The sequence below is a fragment of the Pseudophryne corroboree genome, chromosome 5 (assembly GCF_028390025.1).
Source record: "Pseudophryne corroboree isolate aPseCor3 chromosome 5, aPseCor3.hap2, whole genome shotgun sequence".
In the NCBI taxonomy this organism is placed as follows: Eukaryota; Metazoa; Chordata; class Amphibia; order Anura; family Myobatrachidae; genus Pseudophryne; species Pseudophryne corroboree.
In genome coordinates this window covers 229006642-229020578 of record NC_086448.1, presented here as the reverse complement: position 1 = coordinate 229020578, position 13937 = coordinate 229006642, and the positions used below count along the sequence as shown (strand labels likewise).

Below are 13937 nucleotides of genomic sequence, written 5' to 3'. Positions count from 1 at the left end.
ACCTAGATTGCACCCTTCTCGGCCGGGCACAAAAATCTAACTGGGGCTTGGAGGAGGGTCATAGGGGGAGGAGCCAGTGCACACCACCTGATCCTAAAGCTTTTATTATTGTGCCCTGTCTCCTGCGGAGCCGCTATATCCCCATGGTCCTTACGGAGTCCCCAGCATCCACTAGGACGTCAGAGAAATAATTTGCTATTTTCATGGTTCAAGATGGCAGGACTTCCACTTTTATAATGTTTGCTGATTTATCATTCTGAAGCGGACGAATCTAAGCAAAATCCTCCTAGTGTGGTGTATCATGCAGTGAATAAGTTGCCCATAGCTACCAGTTTTGAGGGAGCATTTCTCAAGTACAGCGGATAATATGGTAGGTAGATGCTCATTGGTTGCTAAAGGCAACTTCTCCAATACTCCACTCATGTCACTGCTTGATTCATAAACCCTACAGTGGCCCTTAGGCTGCACACTTGCTTTTCAGACACAAATATGTGTTTTGAACAGCGATTAGATACTGCCATTTTGTTTATTTTTTTATATACTTTTTTTTTTTTTTTAACAGCATCCCTCCCGTCCCCCATGTGGCTCACTGCAGTGCAGACGGACCCTCTCCTCAGTGTGACTGCAGTGTAGGGGACACGACACAGCACACCGGCAACCGCAGTTACCGCACCCTTCCTTTTATACAGAGGGCGGAATCTTCTCCGCTGCCCTCCAGCCTGACACCGCCCGGTTCTGTGACGCTGCCGAAAGTCGCTCTGCGCCGACATTGCTATATGAAACGTCAGTGGCGCGCGACTACTGGCCGCTTCACAGCACCGAGCGGCAGGGGTCAGTGCTGCGCTACTCTCGGCCCCGTCACAGCACCGGGGATTGTAGCCGGGCGAAGTGGCCGAGACACTGAGCGTGAAAAGAACATTGACAGATACTGTACTGACTGAGGTAATCATCATCATCACCGCCAGCCATGTATTATTATCTGTTGTCATTCCCTCTGCCAGCTGCACAGCTTTAATCAGTGCCAATTCTACACCCCTGTGTTGTGTACACCGAGTAACCCATCGTTTCGTGGTTTAGGTCACGGTGCTACTGGCTGATTGCTGTCTCTCTGCTGGTGATCTGGGCTTTTTGCATAATCTAGATCTCCTTTTCGTAACATGGTTATAGCTACAGTACCACACTGACTAACCAGCAGCAGAGCCTGCATCAAGCTGCCTCTTGCAGCATGCACAGTAGAAGGGGCTGCACAAGGAGAGCCCGTGCTGTGGAGGGTGTAGCAGGGAAATGGCATCAGTGAGGGTGAGGTTCTGGAATGAGAGACCATGCATGGAGGTCGGTGTTGCAGACACTGCGTTCATTCCCTAGAGCACAGGTTGCAGGTTCAGAAGTAGTGCCAGAAAATGGATGTTAATATGGTTTATATTAGGATTTTGGATTGCTTTCCTGTGCTGCAAGTGCAGATAATGTCCGGAGAATGAAACTGGTATATCCGCATGTTAATTAGATGACTTACAGCCAGAGCACGAAATAGGCTGTATAGTACATACAGTAAGCATACATTTGTATTCATTCAGGGGAATTAAGTCGGTTTTAGTACATCATTAACGCAGGGGCAGATTTGAAGATCAGAGCGCCCCTAGGCACAACACTAATGGCTGCCCAGCATCTGCCTAATTTTATTATTTTTATTGATTGGATATAAGCCTTCACTTCATGATAGCCAATTTTATAGAATAATTTAAAGTCACTAACTGACATTTTTTTTTAAAAATTGATTTTATTTTTTTTATGTGCATGCTTTACCCCTTTACACTCCATTTAAGATGGCATATGGTACAGTACAGTGCCACCCCTAGGCACATGCCTAATGGGAAATTTGCAACTGCGTTAACTAATGCCCATTAGGTGTAGCACCCAAAAGCATTGGCTTTAGAACATAAAGCGCTAGAGCCATCTAAAATCCTGGTTAGAGCTGCCAATTTGGGCTTGACGCCTCAGAAGACTGTGGGCAGAAATATGGGCTCCTGCTAATCTCACACCTGATTAGAGCAACAATTGACTTTATTCGTTGGGTACCCATTAGTTAAAGCCTCAATATAAACAATTGAATTCCTCACACAATTGCCTTTTTTCATTTTGTTAAATAGGCCCTTTACATATGGGTGGAAAATATTATAGAAATGTCTCTAAATACTCTTTACAAAAATCTTACATATGGTTTTGAATGCTAAATTAACATAACCAGATAGTGACATGACTTCAGCTGGCATAGTGCTGGATATGCAGAGTGTATCACTGGAACTAGGTCCATAAAACACACCATTAAATCTAGGAATGGTTGTTCAGCAATTTTTTGGTTGCACTAATGTGTTAAGTCACACTGGGCAAATCACTAACATACAAATTGGGTAGTCTGCTCCATCTATCTTCTCTGTCCTATGGCTCCATGCTCCTTGAGCAAGTAGTCTGCAACCGCCTCATGGTTCTCCGCAACCTGCTCCCTCTTATAGGCCCTACACATTATGCGATGTGCCGCCGAGGTGGCCGACGGGCGACCCGGCGACGGGGGGAGTGAAGTTTCTTCACCCCCGTCACCCGGCTCCGTAGACGTGCAGGCAAATATGGACGATCTCGTCCATATTGGCCTGCATGCACAGCCGACATGGCACCAGCGATGAACGAGTGCGGGGCTGCGCATCGTTCATCGCTGGAGCCTCCACACTGCACGATATGAACGGTATCTTGTTCATTAATGAACGAGATCGTTCATATCGTGCAGTCATGTCGGCCAGTGTGTAGGGCCCTTTAGGCAAACTCAAGTTGTTGTTTTTTTCTCTTACATCCATAGTAGATACTAGCGAAGGTACTCAGGGGGTCAATCAGAGTTGATCGCTAGCTGCGGTTGTTCGCTGCGTATCGATCAGTGAAAAAAACGGCTAATCTACGCATGCGTATGCACCGCAATGCGCACGCGCGTCATACGGGGACAAAGTCCTTTTCGGTTTTGCACTGGTTCTAGCGACGATTCCAATCGCACAGCCGCCCGCAAGGAGATTGACAGGAAGTGGGAGTTTCTGGGTGGCAGCTGACCGTTTTCTGGGAGTGTTTGGAAAAACGCAGACGCGGCCGGCCGTTTGCTGGGCGGGTATCTGACGTCATTACCATGTCATTCGTCGCAGCAATCATCGCATAGAATAAGTAACTACAGGGCTGGTCTTGTTCTGCACAAAATGTGTTTGCTGCCACGAGGCTGCACAGGCGTTCGCACTTCTGAAAAGCGAAAACACACTTCCCCGTGGGCGGCGACTATTCGTTTGCACGGCTGCTAAAAGTAGCTAGCTAGCGAGTGTTCAACTCGGAATGAGGGCCTCAGTACAATGGTGTATAGATGGGTCCGAAGGAAGCGGTGCACCTAAATCAAACTTTTAGTATGTGTGTGATGGCTCCGCTCCCCTATACCCCCTCCCACAAGCCAGCCTAGAAAAAAGTGCCCTCTGAGCCGATCACTTCTCTGGAGGTCTCCAGAGTTTCCTTTTAGGTTGTTTCTTTTAGTTTATTTTTTTTACAGACAGTGTGGCATACTGTCTGTTCTGCACCGTGGGAGCTCAGGAAGGGGTTTGAGACGACCTCTGCCGTGGTTAATGTCCATTCTCACGGCTACAGGATTCGCCCAAGTGTGCCTTTCTCCTATTGGTTGGGAAGTAAAGGCTGTGTTCTGTGTTTCCTGTGTATACACCTTGTATAAGTGTGGTGTGGGTATTGTATCATGGCAGGAAAAACACTCAAATGCATTTCCTGTACACAGGATTTTACACCAGCGTTAGTGGGTACACTTGTGTGTGAATTATGCATTGAATCCTCAGAAAGCAGCAGCAAATCTCAGGAGCATGCACCAGTTTGGCTTCTTACTTTTAAGGGTGTTATGGCTGACATCTCTGCAGAATTAGCTACAGCTAAAAGTAAGAGATCAGATTTGCAAAGGTCTGTAAGTGCTTTGGCCCCTAGCCAGATTCCACCTGCCCAGACCCTCAAGCCGGCACGGCAGAAGCGGATGTTAGCGCAGCTCCTCGGATCTGACCCCGAAGAGGAGTTATCTTGGTTGAAGGAGAGGAGGGTGAGTTAGAGGACTTGGGGGATAATACCCCAGCCCAGGGTGTGGAATCTTTAATATACGCTACAAAGGAGGTGCTGCAGATACCTGATGCAGAGGTTCAGACAGCGCCTGTTTTCTTTGCCAAACCTCAGAAATCACTGGTTACATTTCCTGTGTCGGTAGAACTGAACGCTATGTTCAGAAATATTTCGGAGCACCCTGAAAAGAAATTTCAGGTGTCTAAAAGACTTACAGATACTTTTCCCTTTCCCGTTGAAGACGGGAAGGTATGGTAAAACCCCCCTGCTGTGGATGCTTCAGTGTCGCGTCTCTCTAAGAAGATGGTATTGCCATTTCTGGGCGCATCTTCTTTGAAGGACCCAGCAGATTGGAAGATTGATAGTACATTAAAATCCATGTATGTAGCTGCAGAGGTTTCACAGTGTCCGGGTATAGCGGGTTGCTGGATCACAAAAGCCATGAAGAAGTGGGCTGGTGATCTTGCTTCTGGTTTACAGGAGAACAGAGACCAGATGGAACTTCACAGGTTAACTTCTCACATACAGGAGGAGTCTGTGGAGTTCTTGTGTGAGACCTTTAAGGAAATTGGTTTCTTGAATTCACGTCTGACAACTATGTCAGTTTCGGCAGGGAGGACTTTGTGGCTACGTCAGTGGACGGCAGATGCCGATTCAAAGAAGGGGCAAATAAGGGCCAAATAAGGTTTCGCCTGTGAAAGGCAAGCCGCCTTTCACAGGCGAAACCTTATTTGGCAAAGAGTTAAGTAAATGGATTACTCAGGCTACTGCAGGTAAATCTTATTATTTGCCATCTGCGGCTCCGCCGCCTAAAAGGGCATATCCAGGTCCTTTCGGACTGCCAGATTTTGGAGCAGAGCAAGAGGTTCCTCTAATGCAGCAAGAGGTACCAGAGGTAAAAGCTGTAAGTCAGCTGTTGCAGGAAGCCAAGATCAGAGTGGCTCCTCGGCTCCCTCTAAACCTTCAGCATTACGCCAGATCCCAGGACCAGGAGGATCTCCCGGTTGGGGCCCGGTTACGGTTCTTCAGCCACGTCTGGGAAGTTTCCTGCTGGGATGCCTGGGTAAAAAGCATTATTTCCCAGGGATACAGACTGGAGTTCGAGTTTCCTCCTCCTCCTCAAAAATGTTTCAAGTCAAACTTACCACTTTCTGCAGACACGCAAGTAACTTTAAGTTTGGCAAGAGACAGATTGATACAGACTCGGGTCATTCTGACCGCATGCTGCAGTTTATCACAGCGGTGCGATCGGGTCAGAACTGCGCATGCGCCGTCTCTTCGCTACGATCTCCTCTGCCTGATTGACAGGCAGAGGCGGTCACTGGGCGGGGCGGAATGGCGGCATTTGGCGAGTAGCTCCCAGCCACCACGCTAAATCTGCGCTGGCCGGGAGCTACTCCTAAAGTGCAAAAGCATCGCCGATGTGCAATGCTTTTGCACTTCTGCGGGGGGGGGGGGGCGGCACTGACATGTGGGGTGGGATAGCCCTGTGCTGGGCGTCTCCCCGCATGTCTATGGTCATGATCATAGCCCTGCAAAATTTTGCAGGGCTACGAACAACTCTGAATCACCCCCATAGTCCCAGTCCCTCCTCATTCACGAACAAACAACGGTTCAGTCAGGCCCATTTTGAATCTCAAGTCCCTGAATCCATATCTGAAGGTCTTCAAATTCAAGATAGAATTCTTGAGAGCAGTCGTTGCGGGACTGGAAAAGGATCAGTATCTTGTGTCGTTGGACATCAAGGATGCCTATCTACATATCTTACCTATTTTAATATACAACAATAAAGGTTATTTCTCTGACGTCCTAGTGGATGCTGGGAACTCCGTAAGGACCATGGGGAATAGCGGCTCCGCAGGAGACTGGGCACAAAAGTAAAGCTTTAGGACTACCTGGTGTGCACTGGCTCCTCCCCCTATGACCCTCCTCCAAGCCTCAGTTAGATTTTTGTGCCCGGCCGAGAAGGGTGCACACTAGGGGCTCTCCTGAGCTTCTTAGTGAAAGTTTAGTTTTAGGTTTTTTATTTTCAGTGAGACCTGCTGGCAACAGGCTCACTGCATCGAGGGACTAAGGGGAGAAGAAGCGAACCTGCCTGCTTGCAGCCAGCTTGGGCTTCTTAGGCTACTGGACACCATTAGCTCCAGAGGGACCGAACACAGGCCCGGCCTCGGAGCTCAGTTCCAGAGCCGCGCCGCCGGCCCCCTTACAGAGCCAGAAGCAAGAAGAGGTCCGGAAAAATCGGCGGCAGAAGACATCTGTCTTCAACAAGGTAGCGCACAGCACTGCAGCTGTGCGCCATTGTTACTCAGGCACACTTCACACTTCGATCACTGAGGGTGCAGGGCGCTAGGGGGGGGCGCCCTGAGCAGCAATGTAAACACCTTGGCTGGCATAAATACACCACATATAACCCCCAGGGCTATATGGATGTATTTTAACCCCTGCCAGAACTCACCAAAAAGCGGGAGAAAAGGCCGCAGAGAAGGGGGCGGAGCCTATCTCCTCAGCACACGGGCGCCATTTTCCATCACAGCTCCGCTGGAAGGACGTCTCCCTGACTCTCCCCTGCAGTCCTGCACTACAGAAAAGGGTAAAAAAGAGAGGGGGGCACTAATTTGGCGCAGTTTTAATACTAACAGCAGCTATAAAGGGAAAAGCACATTTTATAGTGGTATTCCTGTCTATATATAGCGCTCTGGTGTGTGCTGGCATACTCTCCCTCTGTCTCCCCAAGGGGCTAGTGGGGTCCTGTCCTCTATCAGAGCATTCCCTGTGTGTGTGCGGTGTGTCGGTACCATTGTGTCGACATGTTTGAGGAGGAAAATGAGATGGAGGCGGAGCAATTGCCTATTATAGAGTTGTCACCCCCTAGGGAGTCGACACCTGAGTGGATGAGCTTATGGAAGGAATTGCGTGACAGTGTCAGCTCTTTACGACAGACAGTTGACGTCATGAGATAGCCGGCTACTCAGCTTGTGCCTGTCCAGGGGTCTCAAACGCCATCAGGGGCTTTAAAACGCCCGTTACCTCAAATGGCAGACACAGACACGGATACTGACTCCAGTGTCGATGATTAGGAGACCAACGTGACTTCCACTAGGGCCACACGTTACATGATTGAAGCAATGAAAAATGTATTGCATATCTCTGATAATACAAGTACCACTAAAAAGGGTATTATGTTTGGTGAGAAAAAACTGCCTGTAGTTTTTCCTGTATCCGAGGAATTAAATGAAGTGTGTGATGAGGCGTGGGTTTCCCCCGATAAAAAACTGATAATTCCTAAAGGGTTATTGGCATCGTACCCTTTCCCGCCAGAGGATAGGGCACGTTGGGAAACACCCCCTAGGGTGGATAAAGCGCTCACACGCTTGTCTAAACTGGTAGCACTACCCTCTCCTGATACGGCAGCCCTAAAGGAACCTGCCGATAGAAAGCTGGAGAATATCCTAAAATGTATATACACTCACACGGGTGTTATACTGCGACCAGCAATCGCCTCAGCCTGGATGTGCAGTGCGGGCCTGGCGTGGTCGGATTCCCTGACTGAAAATATTGATACCCTAGATAGGGACAGTATATTACTGACTATAGAGCATTTGAAGGATGCATTTCTATATATGCGTGATGCACAGAGGGATATTTGCCGACTGGCATCAAGAGTTAGCGCGCTGTCCATTTCTGCAAGAAGAGGTTTATGGACGCGGCAGTGGTCAGGTGATGCGGATTCTAAAAGGCACATGGAAGTATTGCCTTATAAGGGGGAGGAGTTATTTGGGGTAGGTCTATCAGACCTGGTAGCCACGGCAACTGCTGGAAAATCCACATTTTTACCCCAGGTAGCTTCTCAACCTAAGAAGACGCCGTATTATCAGGTGCAGTCCTTTCGGCCCCATAAGGGCAAGCGGGCAAAAGGCGCCTAATTTCTGCCCCGTGGCAGAGGGAGAGGAAAAAGGCTGCAACAAACAGCCAGTTCCCAGGAACAAAAGCCCTCTCCCGCCTCCGCAAAGTCCTCAGCATGACGCTGGGGCTTTACAAGCGGACTCGGGCACGGTGGAGGCCCGTCTCAAGAAGTTCAGTGCGCAGTGGGCCCACTCGCAAGTGGACCCCTGGATCCTTCAGGTGGTATCTCAGGGGTACAAATTGGAATTCGAGACGTCTCCCCCTCGCCGTTTTCTAAAGTCGGCTTTACCGACGTCTCCCTCAGACAGGGAGGCAGTATTGGAAGCCATTCACAAGCTGTATTCCCAGCAGGTGATAATCAAGGTACCCCTCCTACAACAGGGAAAGGGGTACTATTCCACACTATTTGTGGTACCGAAGCCGGACGGCTCGGTGAGACCAATTTTAAACCTAAAATCCTTGAACACTTACATACAAAGGTTCAAATTCAAGATGGAGTCACTCAGAGCAGTGATTGCAAACCTGGAAGAAGGGGACTATATGGTGTCTCGGGACATCAAAGATGCTTACCTACATGTCCCAATTTACCCTTCTCACCAAGGGTACCTCAGGTTTGTGGTACAGAACTGTCACTATCAGTTTCAGACGCTGCCGTTTGGATTGTCCACGGCACCCCGGGTCTTTACCAAGGTAATGGCCGAAGTGATGATACTCCTTCGAAGGAAGGGAGTTTTAGTTATCCCTTACTTGGACGATCTCCTGATAAGGGCAAGATCCAGGGAACAGTTGGAAGTCGGGGTAGCACTATCTCAGATAGTGCTGCGCCAGCACGGTTGGATTCTCAATATTCCAAAATCGCAGCTGATCCCGACGACACGACTTCTATTCCTAGGGATGATCCTGGACACAGTCCAGAAAAAGGTGTTTCTCCCGGAGGAGAAAGCCAGGGAGTTATCCAAACTAGTCAGAAATCTCCTAAAACCAGGCCAAGTCTCAGTGCATCAATGCACAAGGGTCCTGGGAAAGATGGTGGCTTCTTACGAAGCAATCCCATTCGGCAGATTCCACGCAAGAACCTTCCAGTGGGATCTGCTAGACAAATGGTCCGGGTCGCATCTTCAGATGCATCAGCGGATAATCTTGTCACCAAGGACAAGGGTGTCTCTCCTGTGGTGGTTGCAGAGTGCTCATCTTCTAGAGGGCCGCAGATTCGGCATTCAGGACTGGGTCCTGGTGACCACGGATGCCAGCCTGAGAGGCTGGGGAGCAGACACACAGGGAAGAAATTTCCAGGGCTTGTGGTCAAGCCTGGAGACATCACTTCACATAAATATCCTGGAGCTAAGGGCCATCTACAATGCTCTAAGCCTAGCAAGACCTCTGCTTCAAGGTCAGCCGGTGCTGATCCAGTCAGATAACATCACGGCAGTCGCCCACGTAAACAGACAGGGCGGCACAAGAAGCAGGAGGGCAATGGCAGAAGTTGCAAGGATTCTTCGCTGGGCGGAAAATCATGTGATAGCACTGTCAGCAGTGTTCATTCCGGGAGTGGACAACTGGGAAGCAGACTTCCTCAGCAGACACGACCTCCACCCGGGAGAGTGGGGACTTCACCCAGAAGTCTTCCACATGATTGTGAACCGTTGGGAAAAACCAAAGGTGGACATGATGGCGTCCCGCCTCAACAAAAAACTAGACAGGTATTGCGCCAGGTCAAGGGACCCTCAGGCAATAGCTGTGGACGCTCTGGTAACACCGTGGGTGTACCAGTCAGTGAATGTGTTCCCTCCTCTGCCTCTCATACCCAAGGTACTGAGAATCATAAGAAGGAGAGGAGTAAGGACTATACTCGTGGCTCCGGATTGGTCAAGAAGGACTTGGTACCCGGAACTTCAAGAGATGCTCACAGAGGACCCGTGGCCTCTACCTCTAAGAAAGGACCTGCTCCAGCAAGGACCATGTCTGTTCCAAGACTTACCGCGGCTGCGTTTGACGGCATGGCGGTTGAACGCCGGATCCTGAAGGAAAAAGGCATTCCGGATGAAGTCATCCCTACCCTGATCAAAGCCAGGAAGGATGTAACCGTACAGCATTATCACCGTATTTGGCGTAAATATGTTGCGTGGTGCGAGGCCAGGAAGGCCCCTACAGAGGAATTTCAACTGGGTCGTTTCCTGCATTTCCTGCAAACAGGACTGTCTATGGGCCTAAAATTAGGGTCCATTAAGGTTCAAATTTCGGCCCTGTCGATTTTCTTCCAGAAAGAACTGGCTTCAGTTCCTGAAGTTCAGACGTTTGTCAAGGGGGTACTGCATATACAGCCTCCTTTTGTGCCTCCAGTGGCACCTTGGGATCTCAATGTAGTTTGGGGTTCCTAAAATCACATTGGTTTGAACCACTCACCACTGTGGACTTAAAATATCTCACATGGAAAGTGGTCATGCTGTTGGCCCTGGCTTCAGCCAGGCGTGTCTCAGAATTGGCGGCTTTATCCTATAAAAGCCCTTACCTAATTTTTCATACGGACAGGGCAGAATTGAGGACTCGTCCTCATTTTCTCCCTAAGGTGGTTTCAGCGTTTCACTTGAACCAGCCTATTGTGGTACCTGCGGCTACTAGGGACTTGGAGGACTCCAAGTTGCTGGACGTAGTCAGGGCCCTGAAAATATATGTTTCCAGGACGGCTGGAGTCAGAAAATCTGACTCGCTGTTTATCCTGTATGCACCCAACAAGCTGGGTGCTCCTGCTTCTAAGCAGACTATTGCTCGTTGGATTTGTAGTACAATTCAGCTTGCACATTCTGTGGCAGGCCGGCCACAGCCAAAATCTGTAAAAGCCCATTCCACAAGGAAGGTGGGCTCATCTTGGGCGGCTGCCCGAGGGGTCTCGGCTTTACAACTTTGCCGAGCAGCTACTTGGTCAGGGGCAAACACGTTTGCTAAATTCTACAAATTTGATACCCTGGCTGAGGAGGACCTGGAGTTCTCTTATTCGGTGCTGCAGAGTCATCCGCACTCTCCCGCCCGTTTGGGAGCTTTGGTATAATCCCCATGGTCCTTACGGGGTTCCCAGCATCCACTAGGACGTCAGAGAAAATAAGAATTTCTCTGACGTCCTAGTGGATGCTGGGGACTCCGTAAGGACCATGGGGAATAGCGGCTCCGCAGGAGACTGGGCACAAAAGTAAAGCTTTAGGACTACCTGGTGTGCACTGGCTCCTCCCCCTATGACCCTCCTCCAAGCCTCAGTTAGATTTTTGTGCCCGAACGAGAAGGGTGCACACTAGGTGGCTCTCCTGAGCTGCTTAGTGAAAAGTTTAGTTTTAGGTTTTTTATTTTCAGTGAGACCTGCTGGCAACAGGCTCACTGCATCGAGGGACTAAGAGGAGAAGAAGCGAACTCACCTGCGTGCAGAGTGGATTGGGCTTCTTAGGCTACTGGACACCATTAGCTCCAGAGGGATCGAACACAGGCCCAGCCATGGAGTCCGGTCCCAGAGCCGCGCCGCCGGCCCCCTTACAGAGCCAGAAGCAAGAAGAGGTCCGGAAAATCGGCGGCAGAAGACATCCTGTCTTCACCAAGGTAGCGCACAGCACTGCAGCTGTGCGCCATTGCTCCTCAGCACACTTCACACTTCGGTCACTGAGGGTGCAGGGCGCTAGGGGGGGGGGCGCCCTGAGCAGCTATAAAAACACCTTGGTTGGCGAAAATACATCACATATAGCCCCCAGGGCTATATGGATGAATTTTAACCCCTGCCAGAATCCATAAAAAAGCAGGAGAAAAGTCCGCGAAAAAGGGGCGGAGCCTATCTCCTCAGCACACTGGCGCCATTTTCCCTCACAGCTCCGTTGGAGGGAAGCTCCCCTGGCTCTCCCCTGCAGTCACTACACTACAGAAAGGGTTAAAAAAGAGAGGGGGGGCACTAATAGCTGCTGTATTGTTAATACTGCGCCTAATAAGGGGAAAAACACTTATATAAGGTTATCCCTGTATATATATATATAGCGCTCTGGTGTGTGCTGGCAAACTCTCCCTCTGTCTCCCCAAAGGGCTAGTGGGGTCCTGTCCTCTATCAGAGCATTCCCTGTGTGTGTGCTGTGTGTCGGTACGTTTGTGTCGACATGTATGAGGAGGAAAATGATGTGGAGGCGGAGCAAATTGCCTGTAATAGGGATGTCACCCCCTAGGGGGTCGACACCTGAGTGGGTGAACTGTTGGAAGGAATTACCAGTGTCAGCTCTTTACAGAAGACAGTGGTTGACATGAGACAGCCGGCTACTCAGCTTGTGCCTGTCCAGACGTCTCATAGGCCGTCAGGGGCTCTAAAGCGCCCGTTACCTCAGATGGCAGATACAGACGCCGACACGGATACTGACTCCAGTGTCGACGGTGAAGAGACAAATGTGACTTCCAGTAGGGCCACACGTTACATGATTGAGGCAATGAAAAATGTTTTACACATTTCTGATAATACGAGTACCACCAAAAGGGGTATTATGTTCGGTGAGGAAAAACTACCTGTAGTTTTCCTGAATCTGAGAAATTAAATGAGGTGTGTGATGAAGCGTGGGTTTCCCCCGATAAAAAAGTTATTGGCATTATATCCTTTCCCGCCAGAGGTTAGGGTGTGTTGGGAAACACCCCCTAGGGTGGATAAAGCGCTCACACGCTTGTCAAAACAAGGGCTCTACCCTCTCCTGAGATGGCCGCCCTTAAGGATCCTGCTGATAGAAAGCAGGAGGGTATCCTAAAATGTATTTACACACATACTGGTGTTATACTGCGACCAGCAATCGCCTCAGCCTGGATGTGCAGTGCTGGGTTGGCGTGGTCGGATTCCCTGACTGAAAATCCTGATACCCTAGATAGGGACAGTATATTATTGCCTATAGAGCATTTAAAAGATGCATTTCTATATATGCGTGATGCACAGCGGAATATTTGCCGACTGGCATCAAGAGTAAGTGCGTTGTCCATTTCTGCAAGAAGAGGGTTATGGACACGACAGTGGTCAGGTGATGCGGATTCCAAACTGCATATGGAAGTATTGCCTTATAAAGGGGAGGAGTTATTTGGGGTCGGTCTTTCAGACCTGGTGGCCACGGCAACAGCTGGGAAATCCACGTTTTTACCCCAGGTCGCCTCTCAACATAAGAAGACGCCGTATTATCAGGCGCAGTCCTTTCGTTCCCATAAGGACAAGCGGGCAAAAGGTTCCTCATTTCTGCCCCGTGACAGAGGGAGAGGAAAAAGGCTGCAGAAATCAGCCAGTTCCCAGGAACAGAAGCCCTCTCCCGCCTCTGCCAAGCCCTCAGCATGACGCTGGGGCTTTACAAGCGGACTCAGGCACGGTAGGGGCCCGTCTCAAGAATTTCAGCGCGCAGTGGGCTCACTCGCAAGTAGACCCCTGGATCCTTCAGGTGGTATCTCAGGGGTACAAATTGGAATTCGAGACGTCTCCCCCTCGCCGTTTCCTAAAGTCGGCTTTACCGACGTCTCCCTCCGACAGGGAGGCAGTTTTGGAAGCCATTCACAAGCTGTATTCCCAGCAGGTGATAATCAAGGTACCCCTCCTGCAACAGGGAAAGGGGTATTATTCCACACTATTGTGGTACCGAAGCCGGACGGCTCGGTGAGACCGATTTTAAATCTAAAATCTTTGAACACTTACATACAGAAGTTCAAATTCAAGATGGAGTCACTCAGAGCAGTGATTGCGAACCTGGAAGAAGGGGACTACATGGTGTCTCGGGACATCAAGGATGCTTACCTTCATGTCCCAATTTACCCTTCTCACCAAGGGTACCTCAGGTTTGTGGTACAGAACTGTCACTATCAGTTTCAGAAGCTGCCGTTTGGATGGTCCACGGCACCCCGGGTCTTTACCAAGGTAATGG

The 13937-nt window shown here is 49.7% G+C and overlaps 1 protein-coding gene across 5 annotated transcripts in view; it reads left to right on the top strand.

Annotated features, from left to right (window-relative positions):
- The first annotated feature begins 229 nt into the window (after window positions 1–229).
- WDR37 (WD repeat domain 37) overlaps window positions 230–13937 on the top strand; it is a 400784-nt gene continuing 387076 nt past the window's right edge. Inside the window, exon 1 of one of the 5 annotated variants that reach the window (XM_063922159.1) lies at window positions 230–370. The gene's annotated coding sequence lies outside the window, so the exon portion shown is untranslated. Of the gene's footprint in view, window positions 371–623; window positions 943–13937 lie in introns of those variants that run through there. The other 4 variants (XM_063922160.1, XM_063922158.1, XM_063922156.1 and 1 more) reach the window with 4 other exon arrangements.